Genomic DNA, 21,153 nt, shown 5'->3' with positions numbered 1-21,153 from the left:
ACACCCAGAGAAGAAACACTGGGAAGTGAATGTAAATTGTTAGCACTAATATCTGTTTGCCCAGGTTGCATGTACCTTCGGAATCTAATGTTTATTGTGCAACAAGAAAATGATATTCACACACATGTATTGTATCTAGATTACATTGTAACACATGTAAAATGTATGGGATTGCCTGTCATCGGGGGGAGGGAATAGAGAGAGGGGGGGATAATTTGGAAAAATGAATACAAGGGATAATATTATAAATATATATATATATATACATATATATATATATATATATAATAAAAATTATTAATAAAAAAAAAAGAATTTAGATGCTGCACCACTTGGTGCATATATGTTTAATATTGATACTGCTTCATTATTGATGCTACCCTTTAGCAGGATATAATGTCCTTCCTTATCTCTTTTAATTAGATCAATTTTTGTTTTTGCTTGATCTGAGATGAGGATGGCTACTCCTGCTTTTTTGGTTTTGCCTGAAGCATAATAGATTCTTCTCCACCCTTTTAATTTTAGTTTGAATGTATCACCCAGTTTCAGGTGTGTTTCCTGTAAACAACATATAGTAGCATTCTGACTTTTAATCCAGTCTGCTAACTGCTTCCTCTTTATGAGGCAGTTTGCCCCATTCACATTTATGGTTAGAAGGACTAATTCTATATTGCTTGCCATCCTATTAACCCCTGCTTATGCTTTTTCCCTTTCCTTCCCTCTTACCCCCCTACCCAGTATTAAACTCGTGAACACCACTTGCTTTTCACAGCCCTCCCTTTTTAGGATCCCTCCCCCACCTTAAAGATCCTCCCCTTATTTTACCCCTTTTCCTCACATTTTCTGTATTCCCTTCCCCTTAGCTTACTCCTTCCCTTTCACTTTTCAATGAAGTGGAAGAAGTTTCACCATAAATAGAATGTCTATTGATACACACTATGTTCATCTCCCTCCTTTCTCTCAGATGTAATAGGTTACCTTTGCCTCTTCATGAGATGTAGTACCACCACATTATACTTTTTTATGATATAATTTCCTTTCTACCTCTAGTTTCTAAGACAAATTATACATATGTTCTTTACGAATTTTTTTGGCAGAAGTATAGTTCTCAAGATTTCTTTTTACCTTTTTAGAAATCTCTTGAGTTCTGTATTTGAAGATCAAACCTTTTATGTAGGTCTGGTTTTTTCATCAAGAATAGATGGAATTCATTTATTTCGTTAAATGTCCATCTTCTTCCCTGGAAAACGATGCTCATTCTTGCTGGGTAAGTTATTCTTGGCTGCATACCAAGTTCCTTAGCCTTTCAGAATATCATATTCCAAGCCCTTTGTTCTTTCAATGTAGATGCTGCTAGATCCTGGGTTATCTTTATTGTGGCTCCTCCATATCTGAATTGATTTTTTTCTAGCAGCTTCCAATATTTTTTCCCTTGTCTGATGGTTCTTGAACTTGGCCACTATATTTCTTGGCATTTTGATTTTAGGGTCCCTTTCAGTAGGTGATCGATGAATTTTCTCAATGTCTATTTTACCCTCTGTTTCCAAAACGTCTGGGCAGTTCTCTTTGATAATTTCCTCGAAAATAGTGTCCAAGCTCTTTTTTTCCTCACATTTTTCAGGGAGTCTGATTATTCTCAAATTGTCTCTCCTGGATCTGTTTTCCAGGTCTGTTGTCTTTCTAATAAGGTACTTGACATTCTTTTCAATTGTTTCCTTTCTCTGGTTTTGCTTGACTACCTCTTGGTTTCTCTTGAGTCATTCATTTCTACTTGTTCGAGTCTAATTTTCAATGATGTATTTTCTTCACTCACTTTTTTTATATCTTTTTGTAATTGTCCAATTGTGTTTTTAAGTGAGGTTTTTTCCTTCTATGGAATTTTTTCCATTTTATTTTTTAGAGAGCTTATTTCTTTATCCAGCTTATTAATCCTGTTTTCCTTGGAGTTGCTTGTCTTTTCCAATTCACTAATCCTGTTTTCCTTGGAGTTGTTTGCCTTTTCTAATTCACTAATTTTGTTTCTCAATGATTTGATCTCTTTATCCACTCTGGATAACTTCTCCAGGCTCTCTTTCCAAGCTTCCCTGTCCTTTTCCAATTTCTCTTCTAGCTCTCTTGTGAGAGCCTTTTTGATTTCCTCTATGAGATTCTTTTGTATTGAGGAGCAGCTCATATCCCCCTTAGGGGATTCCTCTGGGGACAGTCTGTTTTTAGTCTCCTCAGTATTTTAAATCTGCTCTCTCTCCATACAGAAGCTGCCAATGGTTAGAGCCCTTTTGAATTTTTTGTTCATTTTGTCAAGAGCGGAATTGAAGAAAACAAATTGGCAAGAGAAACAATAGGTCTGTTTGGGGGGGGGATGGGGCTGGATGGTGTTAATGGGCTTCTTCTACAGACTGGGGGTAGGGCAGCAGAGAGCCACTAACAGGAAAGTGATGGCTGCGCCGAGTCTGCACTCTGAGTCTCTGAGAACGAGCTGAGTCAGTCCAGGTGGGGGTTGGGAGTGGCCGGTTCCGAGAGATGCTAGCTTTCTGGGGTTTTAATCTTCACCTCCTGTGTTTACACCCTCTCTGCTGCTCCTGGCTTGCTGTCAAGATGGAGTATCCACACTGGGGTAAAAGCCTTTTCACCAAAAAGGCAGAGATCGTACCTCTCCCCCCTCCCATCTGAGCTGTGTGAGCTGTCTGTTTCACTCTGGCTGCCTGCCCTCAGTCTGCACCCAGTCTGTTTGACCCTCCCCCGAGCAAACACAGACCTTCTCTGGAGAATTTCAAGGATATCTTCTCTTGGTGATTATTTGTGGGTTTCTTTTCTGGTCAAGCATTAACTCTGAGGCTTGTCATGAAGTAAGTCTTGAGAGAAAGAGCGGAGCTCAAGCAGCTGTCTGCCTTCACGCTGCCATCTTGGCTGGAAGTCTTTGAATCCCCTTGAATCCCCTCTAAATCACTATTGATTAGAGAAATGTAAATTAAGACAACTCTGAGACACCACTACATACCTCTCAGATTGGCTAAGATGATAGGAAAAGATAATGACAAATGTTGGAGGGGATGTGGGAAAAGTGGGATATTAATACATTGTTGGTGGAATTATGAATGGATCCAGCCATTCTGGAGAGCAATTTGTAGCTATACTCAAAAGGCTATCAATCTATGCATATCCTTTGATCCAGCAGTGTTTCTATTAAACCTATATTCCAAAGAGATCTTAAAGGAAGGAAAGGGACCCACATGTGCAAAAATGTTTATGGCACCCTTTTTCATAGTGGCAAGAAACTGGAAACTGAATGGATGCCCATTGATTGGAGAATGGCTGAATAAGTTACGGTATATGAATATTATGGAATATTATTGTTCTGTAAGAAATGATCAGGAGGATGATATGAGAGGCCTGGAGAGACCTACATGAACAGATGCTAAGAGAAATGAGCAGGACCAGGAGATCATTTATATGGCATCAATATTATAGAACAATCAATTCTGATGAATGTGACTCTCTCCAACAATGAGATGATTGATGCCAGTCCCAATGATCTTGTGATGAAGAGGGCCATCTACACCCAGAGAGAGGACTATGGAAACTGAATGTGGATCACAACATAACTTTCTCACTCATTCTGTTTTTGTTCTTTTCTCACTCTCTTTTTTATCTGATTTTTCTTGTGAATTATATGAATATGTTTGCACATATTGGATTAATATATATTTTGCCATATAACATATAACATATATTGGAATCCTTATCATCTGGGGAGAAGGTAGAGAAAAGAGGAGAAAAATCTGAAACACAAGGCTATACAAGGGCCAATGTTGAAAAATTTTCCATGCATATGTTTTGAAAATAAAGATTTCAAAATAAAGAAAAAAAAAAAAAGAAAATTCACAGAACTATGAATTAACTCCATCATTCCAACTATCACTCCAGATATTTCTAATTAAAATGGATTAAATTAACCATAATCTTTGAAATCTAGAGAATCCAATAGTGAACACATATTTCTAAGGCAATTAAAGATAACAGCAATGTCCAATGAAAAGCAAAATATTCAAAGCCACATTTTGTGATAGAACAGAACTAGGGCAAAATGGGTGACCATTAGTTGGGGAATGACTAAAAACAATTTTAGAATATTAAGGTAATGGAATATTGGTGTTTAATAAGAAATAATCAAATCAGAAATTCAGGGATACATAGGGAGAATCTGTATGAAGTAACGAAGAACAAAATAAAGTAGAATCAAGCAAATTAGATAGATATAGATATATGTAGAAAAAGATATTTACAATAGAAATGAAAAAAACTAACATTAAAACCCTATGTAACTCAAAAAGAAAAAGAAATCTCCAGGAAACAGAGAAATGGAGGAGTATTGTGGCAGAATGCTATAAATATTGTGGATATTACCCCTTCGATGCTTTTACTCCATTTTCGTTGTCATAAGGGAAGATCAGTTGGCAGATGGGAATGAAATGGCTGAAAAATATACAAAAGTCATCAGTAAAACATATTTTAGAAGAAAAAATATTAAATTTAGCAAACTACATTTGATTTTTATAAATATAGGGAGAATTGTAACATAACATAGAGTGCTATTTTGGGATTTAAGAAAATCTAGAATCAAATTCCACCTCTGTCACTTAAAAGATACAATTCTAGGCTATTCATTTAACTTATATGAAACTCAGGCTTATCAGCAGAGATGATACTTTAAAGATGAAATTTTGATTTGTCTCCTTAGAGGGAATTTCTACGCTGAGAATCGCTGATTAATGAATTGTCTAATTCTTTGTGATTGAGAATTCAGAAGAGGAACAAATGCAATTTGTAATAAAAATGATGTTTTAGTGCCTTGATTTCATAGTTTCATATTTCATATATAGTTTCATGTTCATAAAATATTTTCTAATTTGTTGGAACCTACCTGAGTAAATTATTTTCATATGTTTGGAACCCTGTCATATGATTCCATTTAATATTTGACTTATCATTATTATTTTTTTATTTCTTATGCTACAGCTGCTTCTGCTACAGAACTCTTTTTTTCATCATGAAAAATGGAACTAAATATTTAATCTTTATGGGAAACCATTTGTTCTTATTGGTCTATTTTAAAGTAGCTCCCAAGTCACTGAACAGGTATAGTGCTTATAAAGTCCCTCTTCTCAAGAAGTTTTAATCCTAATGGGGGAAGACAACACATAAAGGAAGCTGATGAGGGGAAGGATAAGGTGGGAAGATGAATATGCCTTAGCTAAGGGCATGGAAGAGAAAGTTTAATTAAGATTTGGAAAATAATGAAGACATGGTTTGACAGGGATTCTTCCTGAAAATTGAGATTCTAGAAGAAACCAACCAAGCAAAGGAAGAGGCCATGGAACAGAACTGAAAATGATATGCTGGAGCCAGCTCTACTATGCAGGTAAGAGCTTTTGTTAAAATTACAATTTGAGCAATTGCACCTCATAAATTGTCAAATATTATTAGTGCTTAATTTGTTTTATTGCTTGTCTTAATGAAACAAATTAATAATATTAATACTTGGGATAATTATCAGTGTATAATAAATGTAAAACTGCATTTGGGTACATTTGATTCCTCCCAGGAGCCTGGTATTTAACAGTTTACCAGCATGTCACAATACTTTTAATGTTCATCATGGAGATTCCATGGGTGAAGAGATTTTGGAAGTTTGGTAGAGAAAATACTTAGAGTCAGATGTGCAGCCTGAAGAGTGGAGTTTCTTGGAATTAACCTTTCTGGGCTTCAGTTTCTTCAGAGGAATTCTGAGACGACTGGATTCAACACAAAAGGCAGAGTGGTTGAAATTCAATGGTAAAAATAGACTTTATTTCCCTGAGGATATGTAATTTGAGACAGTTAAAATAATCTGGGTGAGATTTGCAGTTAATGTCATTAAACTAAAGTTTATAATCTTCCTTTTGATTTTTCCAGATTTACATTTCTTAATTTTTTTTCCGAACAAGTATGATCAGAGCACTCCAATCTACTGTGCTCTTTCATTCAGAGCTTTACTGTGAAAATATTTAAGATTTGGTTCTAGGGAACACTCATTTCCAACCACAGAGCCTCCTATCTCATTAAAATGAAATGTCAAATGTGTGGGAGATATTAAAGACAAATATTTCTTTTTTTTTTTTTTTAATTTTTACAAGAAGAGAAGGAAACGTTCCTATAACTATTCTGCACGGGACATTCAGCATAGGACAAACAGCTGTATGGATTTGGAGTTGGTGTGACATCAGACTAGATTAGTTTCCCATGTGATCTCAGGGAGAAGGTGGGGTTTCTTAATAGTTATAAATTGGGGAGAATTGAGGTAGGGAGCAAGTTCTGATTCCATTCTCAACAACAAACCTTGCCAAGGCACTTCTGGCTCCTGAATCTGGAGTCAGCTTCCCTAGAGCTGAAGTGGGAAAACTACATCAAGCCTGTAAGACTTAAAATTTCCAGATAAATTTTTCCTAAAGAGAACAAAATGGGGCTTTTTTTCACCTAAAACTTTGAAGACAATACTGCAAAGAGAAAAGATAACTTCAGATTTATCCAATTGCTTCCTAAAATGCCTTGGGGTATGGCTGTTTTTCATATCACTCCCTAAAGAACATTTTTCTCTGCAATCAGATTTCCCTCCAAGAGATGCTAAGACACCCATGTCTATCAAAAAACATAGCCTTATGTAGTTTTCCTCATCTTGTCTTGCTCCAGGAAAGGAATATTCTTATGGCCGTTCCCTCTGGAATTAAGCTATACATAATGAATCTAATAGTAACCTTCTGCTATCAAAGCAAGGAAAACATTCCACTTTCTTTCCTTTGTATATCATAAATTAACACAATAAATTTTATTTTGAAGCCTCTAGGAAGACATTCCTGAAGAAAGAAGGTAGGAAGAATGTTCATTGTATACTACACAAAGCTATAAGAAAAAAGTTGAAGGGAAAAGTGGGCTTGAAGAGGGAAGTGTGAGTTAGCTCACATTGTTTTAAGAAATTTTTTTAAATTAATATCACCTACTTATTTCAAGAAACAGGCAAACATTGAATTTCAGGCTCAAAAAATGAAAATGCCCCAAGTTGTACCTTGTTATGTACCTGAAAATACAATGATTATCTGCCAATTCTATTCCCATTGTGGGAGAGTTCTCTGGATGAGTATTTGAATCCCCATACACAAATCAGCAGATTTTCCTAAGTCATTGCTTTTTAGTCACTTGACATAGAGTTGCTCTCTTCTGAGGAGCTCCATTTGAGAGGCAGTATTGTACAATTGAAGATTAAAACTGGGGTGAGGAAAACCAAGGCTTAAATGATGCTGCTATCCTATCTTTATGATGGTGAATACCATCAAGTTATTATAACCTAAGCCCATTGGTCTACAAAATGAAGATAAGCATATCATATTCTTTCTCAGAGGATTTCTGTAAGACTCCGATGAGATCAACTAACAAATATTCATTAAATACATACTATGTGCCAGCACTGAACCAGGTTTGGGGATAGAATGACATAAATGAAACAGTGCCTTCCCTCAAAGATCTAATATATGTAAAATGCTTGGAAAATGTTGAATGCCTTTAAATTTTACTATTGTCCTTCATTTATAATTTATAAAGAATTGGAAGAGATCTCAAAGGTTATTCAAACCAGTCCCCTTATTTTATAGATGTAGAGCCTCTAGTTTAGAGAGGTTAAATAATTTATCCAAAGTAAAACAGGTAATAAGGGAAAGTACTGAGATTTGAATCTGGTTTCTCTAAGTCCAACTGCAGCATATTCTCTGCTAACTGCCTTCTTTTCTCCACTTACAATCACAATCACCTTAGTTCTAGACTAGACTATTTCTATAATTTTCCATTCCGTATTTCTTCTTAGTCACTACTAGGAGGACAATGTAGTAAAGAACACTATATAAACCCTCCCAGGAAAAAGAGGGGCTTGTCAGTATTTTATAAAATATTAATCACATGGTTAATATATTACTGGGTATCTTTAATGCAGAAATACCTGATTTTAAAATGGGTAAAAACAAAACATTTACTCTATGAAATAGTCTATGTCAGGCATCTTCTAATTTCTTTCAAGAATTTATTAAGCACATACTATTATTGGTGATTAGTTATTTCAATTGTAAACAATTCTTTGTGACCCCTGTGAAGTTTTCTTGGCAAAGATATATAGTGATTTATCATTTCCTCTTCCAGCTTATTTTACAAATGAGGAAACTGAAACAAACAGGGTTAAATAACTTCCCCAGTAAGTATTTGATTCTAAATTTGAACTCATGTCCTGATTCCAGGCCCATTGATTTAATCATTGTACTATCTACTGCTATTAAGCATCAACTATATTGATTTTGCCAAGATTTGAGAGAGATATAAAGATTAGATAAGACGTGATTACTCTCTTTCTGGAGTTTATAATCTAATGTATAAATAAGAAATATAAATGAAGAATTTCAATGAATAATAGCATATAATGAGTATATTTAAGAAGTTAATTATATATTTAATGAAATTATAATTTCTAAGGAAAATTGTAATGAAATTGTAATTTCTAAGGGAACAGAAGTCATTACTAACTGCAAAGGCGGGGAAAGATACTAGAGAGCAAAAACTATCAAATATGATACATTTCTGGAGCCAGTGACTAATAGCACAGAATATGGAACTTCTAATTTTCTTATATGATCTGGTTTTCTAAAAGTCTCTCTTAATCAGAGAAGAATGGACTCGTTAACCAAAAAACATAGAAACATAGAAAGGAAGGTAAGCCCCCCTTTTGCTACTTGGAATAGAGTCCAAGGGAGTGGAAAACTAGAGGGAGACTTCAATCACTAATAATAGGTATCTCATTCTCCTTAGTAACCTCTTCCATAGGGATTCCAGGGCTTTCTCGGACCTAAAGAAATCTTTTTTTACCTTCAAAAACTGTCTTATATCTGATCTCTGTTCTCTACTCACAACAACAATTACCTTAGTGATTACTACTATGTAATATACTACAAAAAGGGCTGCCACAAACATTTTTAGTACATCTGGGTCCCTTTCCCTCCTTTATGATCTTTTTGGGTCACTACTAGAGCAAAGACTCAAAGAGCCTTCAAGCATAGTTGTAATCACATAGTAATAATGTACTTCATTAATGAAGTATTATGAATTCCAAAAGTTTGTTTAGGCCCTCATTCTCTTTTCAATTAATTAATTTGTTAGTCTATTTATTTGTTTATTCATTTATTCTATATTTGCATTCAAACTTTTTTTACATTTGTTTTTAAGATTTTTGATTTAGATTTAGCTTTCCCTCCCTTATCATCATCCACAATTAAGAAACTACATGTGAAGTTATGCAAAACATTTTCATAAAAGTCAAGTTGTAAAAGAAAAAAAAAACATAGATAACTCACCCTAATGAAAAGAAAAATCCTCAAGAAAAAAAAAAGATAAAAATAAAAAGAGAGATAGAAAGAAAAATAGAGAATGCCTCCATCTGTATTCAGACAAAATCAGTTCCTTCTTTGGGTATGGAGAGGATTTTTCAGCATAATTCCTTTAGAGTAGTTGTGGATGATGGTATTACTAAGAATAACAAAACTATTTACAGCCGGTCATTCCAGAACATTGTTATTACTTTGTATTACTTTGAAATATATCATAAAGTATATTTCACTTTGTTCATGGAGGATTTTCCGGGTTGTTGTCTTTCCTGAGAGCATCCTGCTCATCATATCCCAGAGCCATAAGAAAAACTTACTTCAAATACTTTTTTTTTTTTTTACTATTAGTATTGCTGAGTATATTTCCCCCATTTATTCTCTCTCTCCTTTCACCCTGTCCTTCCTCAAAGCACTACTTTACTACTGACTACTCCGTTCCCAACATGTCCTTTCTTTTATTACCCTTCCCACCTTCCCACATCCCATTCTCCTCCTATTTTCCTGCAGGATAAGAGATTTCTATACCATTATAGAACATGCATATTATTTCCTATTTGAGTCAATTCTGATGAGAGTAAGGTTCACTCACTTACCCTCTCCTCTCCCTCTTCCTCTCCACTGTAAAAGTTTTTTCTTGACTCTTTTTATGGCAGATAATTAGCACCATTCTACTTCTTTTTTAGTACATTCCTCTCTTATCTCTTAATTTCATCAAAAAAAAAGATGTTACCCCTTTATATTCAACTCATATTATGCCTTCCTTCTCTATATATACTACTTCTAACTGCTATAATAATGAGAACATTCTAATGAGTTACATGTATCATCCTCCTATATAGGAACGTAAACAGATAAACCTTATTGAGTCCCTTATGATATCACTTTCCTGATTACCTTCTCATGCTTTTCCAGAGTCCTATATATGAAAATTATATTTTCCATTTAGTTCTGGTCTTTTTATCACAAATGCTTGAAAATCCTCTATTTTATTTAATGATCATCATTTTTTTCCAATGAGATATTTTACATTTTTTCTATTTTTCATATTTGGGGGTTTTCTTTATTTTTCTTGATTTCTCCAAAAGTTATTAGCTTGGGCAGCTAGGTAGTGCAGTGGGTAGAGCACCAGCTCTGAAGACAGGAGGATCTGAGTTTAAATCTGGCCTCCAACACTTAATACTTCCTAGTTGTGTTACCCTGGGCAAGTCACTTAATCCCAATTGCCACAGCAAAAAAAAAAAAAAAAAAAACCCAACAACAACAACAACAACAAAAATACATAAATAAAAAGTCATTAGCTTCTATTTACTCAATTCTATTTTTTAAGTAATAATTTTCCTCAGTGAGCTTTTGCACCTCCTTTCCCAATTTTGCTTTTCAAAGCATTCTTCTTATTAGCTTTTTGTATTTCCTTTTGTGCCCCTCTTAATTCTTTCCCTATTTTTTTCTCTAACCCAAGCGAGATGATTTTCAAAGTTCCTTTTGAGCTCCTCCATGGCCTGAGCCCAATTCTTATTTTTCTTGGAGGCTTTGGATATAGGAGCTTTGATTTTGTTATCATCTTTTGAGTATATGTTTTGATCTTCTTTGTCACTATAACTTTCAATGGTCAGATGATTTGGTTTTCTTGGGGTCTCTGGGAGCAGCCTTCTTTTCAGTTCAGTAATCACCACAAGAGTAGCCAGATGTTAAAATCCAAATCCTTTATTATCTCTTTCAAAGTCTTGTCTCCTTTCTTGGGGCCCATTTAGCTTCCTTAAAGGCCTTCCGGAGTTTTGTTTCAGTGGAGAAGATAAGGAGAACAGGCCTGCCACCACAGGGCAGATGAAGATAGAAATTAATCTCTCCTTGGCTCGGATAGCTCAAGTTCCTGCCTCCAGTACTTTGTCTCCTCTGCCTCTGTCTGAATCTAGCTCTCTGAATCTGAGAGATTTCTGAGTCCCAACTTATATGCTCTACACAGTATAAACCAATCATTATATCTTTAGGAAACCATTATTTGTTATAAGATTAAATCAATTATACTGAATTTAGAAAACTATTAAGCACCACACTAAAGTAGATAACCATTGTCTCATCAATTCCACTTAGTATCTTATTAGAATCCTTTGTTTCAAGTTCAGAGTCTTGGCTCATAACAGTCAAAAACATTGTTTTTTTTTGTTTTCTGTTCATTTTCCTGATCTATTATTCTGTTTTTGACTCTTTGTTAAAGTAGGGCTACATTTCAAGGGTGGAAGGCACACTGTCACAAGCTTCAGAGTTTTTGTGCAGCTTTTTTTTTCCCCAGAAATGTTTCTAGGAATCTGAGCACAAACACTCTTTTCTGCCCTAGTACTATTAGGAGTGTCTCCACTCTATTGTAGCTGTTAATATCTAGTGTGCCTGCCCAGATTGGGGCTCCACTGACCAGCAATGTCCTGGTGCTACATAACAGACTGCCATCTTGTTGCCACAGACCTTCTCCACTAATCTTCCAAGTTCTTCCTTCTGTCCCATGGCTGAAGGTCCAGAAGCCTGCAGCGTTGCTGCTGATTGAGAGATCATGTCTCATTGATGCTAGATTTGGGCTGGAGTCGGGCCACTGCACTGGGTTTGAGCCCTGGGCTCCCACTCTGGTTTCACAAACTTTTTCTAATGACCTTCCAGCTCCTCTTTAGTGTCCGTGGGCTAAGAGGTCTGAAAGTCAGCAGCATTACTTCTAATTTAGAGGTTAGGCTTTGGCCAGTATCGGGACTGGGCTGGGGTTGCTGCAGGCACATCTTGCACTGGGATCACATTCTGGAGTCCCACCAACCTTTTCTGCTGAGCTGAAACTTGTTCTGTTCCATCTTTCGGGTTGCTCTGATGTTCTAAAATTTTATTTAGAGTCATTATTTAAAGGAATTTGGAACAGTTTGGGGGAGAGGTTTGGCAAGTTCTTGTTTTTTTCTCCACCATCTTGGTTCTACCTCCTGGTCATCATTCTTTTAAGAGATAATAAGGATAATGCCATTGATGATTAAAGATACAAACATGAAAGAAATAGTCAAAGAGATGGAGAAGATGAAAGAGAAAGAGAGGATAGTGAGAGAGAAATATATAGCCAGAGACAGAGACAGATAACAGAGAGGATAGGAGAGAGATAGCGAGAGAGAAAAGAGATAGAGAGATATTAAGATTTTACTATACATCAGGAACAGTAAAAAGAAAGAGAATCTACTTAAACATACTTCAAATTCTTCACATTTTGTGCTCTAAATCATTACTGATCAGAGAAATGCAAATTAAGACAACTCTGAGGTACCATTACACATCTCTCAGATTGGTTAAGATGGCAGGAAAAGATAATAATAGAATTTTGAAGAGAATGGGGGAAAATTGGGACACTAATAAATTGTTGGTGGAATTGTGAACTGATCCAACCATTCAGGAGAGTAATTTGGAATTATGCTCAAAAGGTATTTATTTGATGCTTTGATCAAGCAACGTCTCTACTGAGTTTGTATCCCCAAAAGATTATAAAGAAGGTAAAGGGGACCTACATATACAAAAATGTTTATGGCAACCCTTTTTGTAGAAGGAAGAAACTGGAAACTAAGTGAATGCCAACCAGTTAGAGAATAGCTAAATAATATGGTATATGAATGTTATGGAATATTATTGTCTATAAGAAATCTCAAACAAAATTTAACAGTCATAGGAGCCATATTATTTATCTATGTGTATTTTCTTACTGATCTCTTGTGGAGAGAAGTAAATTACATATCTGGTTAACTAAGTGATTATATGATACACATACAATGAGTGAAAATTGTTAAACCCAACAGGAAGATTGCTTACAAGCCAAGAGTCAACATAGATTAAAAAGAATAGAGTAGAGAATTTAATCCAAAGCACCTAGAGAAGGGAATACTAAATCTGGCTTGGGAATTTTCTAGAGGGAAGCTGCCATTTTCACCCAAAGCCATGAAAGAAACAAATATAATTGTTTGCTGTTCTGAACTAAGGGAAGATCAAAGGTATGGCCAAAGCCAAGACTTGGGAGGACTTTAAAATAGAATGCCTTAGGAGGGATCACATAGCCTGAGAATGAGATTATTTTTATAGGATAGAGAACTAACATATGATTTTATTTGTACAGGAAACTCCCGGATGATGAAAAACTCTTTACCAGTGCAAGTTAGTAGGGTCACACAAAAAGAAATATAGAACAGAGAGGGCATTTGAGCACTCCTAATTATCATAATCTAGTACATTATTTCTGAAACTGTATTATCTCTTCTATCTTAAAAAATGCTCCCTAAAAGTATGTTTATATAGTTTGAAATATGCAGAAATAAAGGGACAAAAGAAAGAGGAACGGGAATAATAAGAAAGTACATACTAGCAACAGCAGCAGAAGGAACACGGATTATTAGATTTCTGGAAAAGCAGATCTCTGTACTAATATCAGGTCAGGGACCAGGAAGGTCCCAAAGACATGGGCCATTGAGAATCAGTTCAGAGATCATGGAACTTTAATAAGGAAGAATAAGACAAAGGTACAATCCTAGAAATGATTGAGTGCCAAAGTTGGTATCCCAGGAAGATGACTATTGATAAATCTCAGTTCCGGTTCTTGAACCTAGGATACCTTTTACACACTCAAGAACCATCAAGTTTATACTATAAACCTTATATTGTCCAAACTAAACCTCATCTCAGTTGTTTGCCCCTTGGTGGCAAAGGTAGAGAGAGGCAGGACATATTTATCTCATGTTTCCAGTTCCTGGGAAAACAACATATAAAGATTAGCTGACCTCCAAAAAGCCTTGGAACTAGATGACAAAAGACTGAATAAATTGTATAGGAACCCTTTGAGGTATACTGTACTCTATGTTTCCCACTGCTGCTTACTTGAATGATCAATGAAAGAAAGAAAAAAAGCCCAAAAGACATAGTTCTAGGATTATAAGGCAGGTCAGAGGGCTACATTGTCTATGCAGGTGAATTTTTTTTTAATCCTCCACAATTCACCACTATATAAAAGCTGCCCATTCCCTTCAGAATTGACAGGAGTGTAAGGGAAATTATTAGGACAAGCAAAGGGAGGAGTGTCGAGTAAATGACAATAACACCTGTCTTTGCAGCTGGTCGGCAGACCAGTCTTTAATGTTCTGTCTGCTGGGAAATAAGGGGCGTCTCATGTTACCCAGAGGCCTCAGCCTGAGATGGAGTTTGCAGAAAGGAATTCTACAGGAAGATGTGAGGCCAAAAACAATGGAGAATAGCACAGAATGAAAAGCACCATCAGGACAAAAGAATTGGATCACAGAGCAGCTCAAGGCTCAATACATTGGAAGAAATTAACTCAAAACCAGTCACTGTCTGATTAACTACTAACCAATGAACCCCAATACCCCCTGGCCCTTTTATTTTCAAATTCTTCTTTAACAGATAATAATATGTTAAAATAGGATTGAACAAAGAAAAGCCTGTAGTTAGTCTCTGTGTGTGTGTGTGTGTGTGTGTGTGTGTGTGTGTGCGCACCCACACGCGCAATGTCTATTTAGGGCTGGTGCAAACTTTTCACTAAAGAAAGGAGTTTCTTAAGATTTATATTTCTCTGACCTCTGTCCATATTGTTTTTTCATTAAAGGTGGAATTTAGAGCAAAGTTACCAATGTAACTCTGATCCAGTGCTGGAGAAAGTCTTGCTGACTTGCAAAATAACTGTGGCTCCAGCAGAAGAGTCTGCCCAGCAGTAGCAAAGGTGAAAATTCAAATTTACATTCATAGATCCTGTGAAAAAGGGAAAAAATAATGACCCCATAAGTAGGTGCACAATATATGTAGAGGGGCTGCATTGGTCCTATTGAACATGACTAAATTAAGAAAATTGGAAAAACAGGACACTTGAACTCAATCAAGGAAAAGAAGATAAAAATCACATAAAGAGAGAGAGAATAAATCACATAAATGCTTTCAAGAGGCCAAGCAAAAGGCATTAAGGATAGTGGAAACAGAAAGAAAGACAAAAAGAAGATATTAGCTCCTTGTTTTTAGAGGATAAATGCAACTGAAAGCTCACTACAGGATGTTAAGTAGTGGGCTTATGTGGAGACAGAGTGCCTTTTTCACATGTTTATTGATATCTGAAATATCTTCCAAAAAAAAGATAATCTTTATTTATTTCTGCCTTTTCTTTTCTTTCCTTTCTCTTTTCTTCCTTTCCTTTCCTTTCATTTTTTTTTTTGAGACAATCAGTGATTTGCCCAGGATCATACAGCTAGTAAGTCTAATCTCCTGACTCCAGGGTTAGTGTTCTATTTCACCTAGATGTCCCAAAACCTGTATTTCTACCTAGAGACAGGACTTAAAACCTGAATACTTTTTTTTTAACTTCCTTTTAAAATTTTGGGTTTTTTAGGGTATATATGTACATATTTTTCGTATTTCCATATGAGTAATGTTGGGAGAGAAAAATCAGAACAAAAGAGAAAAACTACAAAAAGGAAAGAAAAAAACCAGAAAAAAAAGGTGAAAATAGTATGTTCCTATTTGCAGTCTCCATAGTTCTCTCTCTGAATGTGGATGGCATTTTCCATCCAAAGTTCATTGGAATTGCCTTGGATTATTGAATTTTGGGGAAGAGGCAAGTTCATCACAATCGATCATCATATAATCTTCTTGTTACTGGGCACAATGTTTTCTTGGTTCTATTTACTTCACTCAGCATCAGTTCACATAAGTCTTTCTGAAGACTTTTCTGAAATCAGTCTCCTCACCATTTCTTATAGAACAATAAAATTCCATTGCATTCATATACCATAATTTATTCAACCAATCTCCATTTGATGGGCATCCTTTACTTTTCAATTCTTTACCACTATAGAAAGAACTGCTAGAAATATTTTTGCACATGTGACTCCTTTCCTTTCTTTTATTTTTTCTTTGGGATATAGACTCAATAGAGAGGCACTGCTGGATTAAAGAGTATGCACAGTTCTATAGCCCTTTGTGTATTGTTCCAAATTGCTCTCCAGAATGGTTTGATCATTTCACAACTCCATCAACAATGCATCAGTGTCCCAGTTTTCCCACCTCTCTAATAGTCACCACTATCTTTTCCTGTCATCTTACCCATTCTGAAATGAGTTATTATAATTCTATGACACAGAAAAGGTTATAAACTCCTACTTTAGATTTTACCATCAACATAGCTATGTCTTTTTTTATAATTTTATTTCATTTTATTTTATTTTATTTTTCCTGAGGCCGAGGTTAAGTGACTTGCCCAGGGTCACACAGCTAGGAAGTGTTAAGTTTCTGAGATTAGATTTGAACTCGGGTCCTCCTGAATTCAAGGCTGGTGCTCTATCCACTGAGCAACCTAGCTGTCCCTCTTTTTTAGAATTTTAAAATCTAAAATTCTGTATTCTGATAATGATCTACTTATTCCTTCTAAATCTGTTCTTCATTCTCATCATGGCTTTTCATCTCATCATGCTTTCCTATTTTCTGAATCCATTATCCATATTCAACTGAGTCCTCACCTCTGAGGTCTTCACGGTTCACTCTCTATACTGTTAATTCTTCGTCCTAGTTGCTCTCTACTTCCTTTCCTTACATTGAATGGATTTTTCCTGGTTTCCCATCTTTATCAATGACATCTCAATCTAGATTGCTGGATCAACATCATTGCCTGCCCCCTAATTAAGGACATACCTCAGGACTGGCTTTCTGCTTCTTTCCTCTCACTCTTTAACTGCACCCTCCCTATCTCCCACTGAATCCTCAGGTTTAATATAAAAGATTTGTTTTGGGTTTTTTATTTTGTTTTAGTTTTAGGGTTCTCATGTTTTAAAGACAACACAGAAGCTAAAAGCAAATATTTTTTTTTTCAATTCTCAGAATGTCTATTAGAAGCAGGGATGGAGACTTTCTTTTTGACAGTAAAACTACCAACATCCCTAGAAGAGGCCTTTCTATCATGCTTCTCATTCTTCCATCATGGGATAGAATAGGAAAAGGTATTTAGTTGTATCTCTCTCTCCCAAGGGAAACATATGTCCTTAGATCACTGCTCAAAGCTGGAGAGGCATTCAAGCTGGGGAGGGGATAGTCAAACAATTGAGTACTTCCTGATTAGGGCTTAAAATTCTATAATTTAATTTTGTTTTTTTTTCCCCCTTTTTATTGAACTGAATACAAAATAAAAAAAAAAAAACAGAACAGAAAAAGAGAAAAATGTTAAATAACAAAAAATTGCCATGTGCCCAATAGAACATCAAAAAAGATTCAAAATATATAACAATAAACTTCCATTTCAAGAAAGCATAAATAATAATGGAAGACATTATATTCATAAGTGTCTACCTTTCCTTTGCTTCCTTATGATTCTTTTGTTCTCTACTGAGCACCTTTTATTTTATTCTTTTTTCCCCCTTTTTATCCATTCAATCTCCCTTAAACAGGCTATAGTTAAGCACAGATATATTTATACACACACACACACACACACACACACACACACACACACACACACATATATATATATATATATATATATATATATATATATGTGTGTGTATATATATATATACCTAAATACACCCATACATATACACCTATATACCTGTACTTGTACATATATCTACAAACATACACACACACATATATATCCCTATATACTAAGATACACATATATGTATACATACCCATTTACCCATATGTAAACATGCATCTAAAACAATATTAATATATTGTAGATTTCTCTCTTGATTGAATCTTTAGGTTTGGTTTTTGTCTAAGATCAATGCTTATTAATATTAAATTTTTCTAATAAATTCTACTCCTGATTCTTGTTTTAGTGTTTTTATATATCTCTTCTTTCTTATTCCTGCTAACTCTTCTATTTTAATTCTGCTACTTAACTTTCTTAAGCTCCCTCCAGACATAGATCTTTCCCTTATCTTCTCCTCCCCTACTCTTTCCTTCCTCTTCATCACATTCCCATTAATCTATATTGCTTATCCCACTCCTGATAATCTAAACACCCTTCTGTACCCCACTTTATCTTATGCCACCCTTTCCTCATTGTTTATCCCTTTCCCATTAATCTACACACTTTATTCCACTACCATAACTCTACACACCCACCCTTCTATACCTCACTTTATTCTTTATCCCTTGTCCCATTGCCATAAATCTACATATCCTTCTATGCCCCATTTTATCCTTTTCCCTCCCCCTCTGATTTCTTTATACATTTGGGGGAGTGCTATACTTTTTATGGGACACAAGTAGTGTTGCTATTTAACCCATTCCCAATGTGAGTGGTTTTCAGAACCATAAGCCCTCCTCCCCCTTCTAATGCCTTTGTATTCTTCTACTTCTTCCTCTACACCTCATTTGTATAATACAAGTATTATTATATATCTTTTCCTAAACAATTTTGCTCTCTAGAATCAGACCAAACTCCACTCATCCCTAATCTTCTGAAATACCCAAACAGTGATTTCAATCTTAAAAGTATGCTATGTATTGCCATTAAAAATCATAGTTTGTTCATAGTAAGTTCATTGAAATTAATCTTGGATATTAACTCTTATATATCAAATTTTCTGTTAAAATTCTGGTTTGATCTGCAGGATCATTGAATATCCTTTTTTCATTCAATATTATGGATAACTTTGCTCAATATGATATTTTTGGCCACAGGCCTAGTTCTTTTGATTGCCAGTATATGTGACTATAGGATCTGCAATTTTTTATTATGGCTGTTGATAAATCCTGACAATTCTAATTGTACCTGCAGCATATTTGCATTAGTTTTTTTTTCCTGTTTCTTGCAAAATTTTATCTTTGATCTGGAGGATTCAAAATTTGACAATAATATTCCTATATGTTTTCCAAAAAGGATAGCATTGAGGTGGTAATTGTAGATTTTTCCATTGCTTAGCACAATATTTTACATTTTTAAGCACTTAATATTATTTTTTCATTTTTTATTTTATCAGATTTTATGAGTTTCTATACCTACATTATTTAGATGTTTTCCAAATCTTAATCCAGACTTAATATATCTCCTGAACTCTAGTGAATCACCAGCTAAATATTTCTCAATAGTTGTCTCATAAACACATGAAACTCAAATTGTACAAAGTTAAATATTTTTCTTCCCTAAAACTACCCCTCTTCCAAACTTCTCTGTGCCTATTTAGAATAACACTATTCTCCTGGTCACCTAAGTTTGCAAGCAAGAATCTTTACTCTTCTCCATTGCCTCTATCTCTCTATTCAGTCAGTTGCCAAATTTTATCTAATATTGTTCCTCTTTGTCCATTAAATTCATTCACATAGCTACTGCCCTATTTAATATCCTCAATACTTCTTATCTGGACTATGAAATAATAGCCCTGTACCTGGTATCCTAATTTCAAAATCTTTCCAGTTTCCCAATCCATCCTGCATGTAGAAATCAAAATAACCTTCCTAAGGCATAAGTGTTGTCATATTACAAGCCCATCCTGGCATTTAAGAATCAATACTCACACTTCCATTTCTAGTTTCAATTCTACTATGTATTGGCCTACAGAATGACACAGGACTAGCAATATATCTTTTTCATTCTCTTATCAAGAAGGAAAAAAAAATCTAATCAGCAACTGAACTGTGGTCTGGTATATAGCTATACTTCCTGAAAGAGCAAAAGTGATGAAATCAACTATATTATACCCAGGGAGACCAAAAAACCTCTCAGCATCAGTTCTCCTGACCATTCCAGTTGATGCAAATTCAAAACCTCAGCCATGACCCTCCAACCCTCCCACTCAAGGAATAAATCAACACCATTGCTATATTTGATTCTCTTTACTCAGAGCTGTTGCCATGTATTGCAGACAGAGAATATTGAAAAGTCCCCTGGGATGTAATGCTTTATATGGTCATGCACAGATAAGATACATGGAGAGTGCTTCAGGAAAGGCTACTGCAGAGAGATGTACTTTTGCCAAATATTTTTTGCCCCAAAAGACCTGAGGTTAACATACAAATAATCAAACCACTAAAAAAATTTCACTGTTTCCAAAGCAAAGAAGGTAGAAATTTCTCTTTGCACATACAAAACTTCTATATACATGCATGTGCATGTGCATACACACACATACATCACATATTACCTTCTATATCACAGAAAATCACTGTGTTTGTGGTCAGAGGACCTAGTTGAAGTACTATTTAATGCTTACTATGTGACATAGCATGAGTCACTTAAGATTTTTAGGCCAAAGTTCTACATTTACAAAATGAGAAGAATAAATAAGATGACCTCTAAAATCTTTTCTAAGCCTATACTTGTGAAATAATTTCTCTTTTTCTTTTTTGACCCTTCAAGGCTTTCTCCATGTTAATTTTAATTGGATGTCACCTATGCAGTAGAAAAACCAGTCATGTGATTGGTTGCAGGTCCAGTATCTTTGCTGCCATCAAGATCATCAGTTGAAATGACATTGGCTATCCCATGGATCTTCCTGCTCAGAATCATATGAGGGGAAAAAAAATATCCTCGTGGAGAATCTGCAAACACTAAATTATGATTCATTTGGAGCTTTACTGTTGTGAAAGAAAGCAATGCTCTTTCCCATTTTCATTCAGGGATAGTTTTGCCCAGTACTAACTCACTCTGGGAAAGGCTTCATGCATTTTCCACATATCAACCTACCCATATTCTTCAACA

Source organism: Sminthopsis crassicaudata, chromosome 3, assembly GCF_048593235.1.
Source record: "Sminthopsis crassicaudata isolate SCR6 chromosome 3, ASM4859323v1, whole genome shotgun sequence".
Lineage (NCBI taxonomy): Eukaryota > Metazoa > Chordata > Mammalia > Dasyuromorphia > Dasyuridae > Sminthopsis > Sminthopsis crassicaudata.
This window is presented reverse-complemented; position numbering follows the sequence as displayed.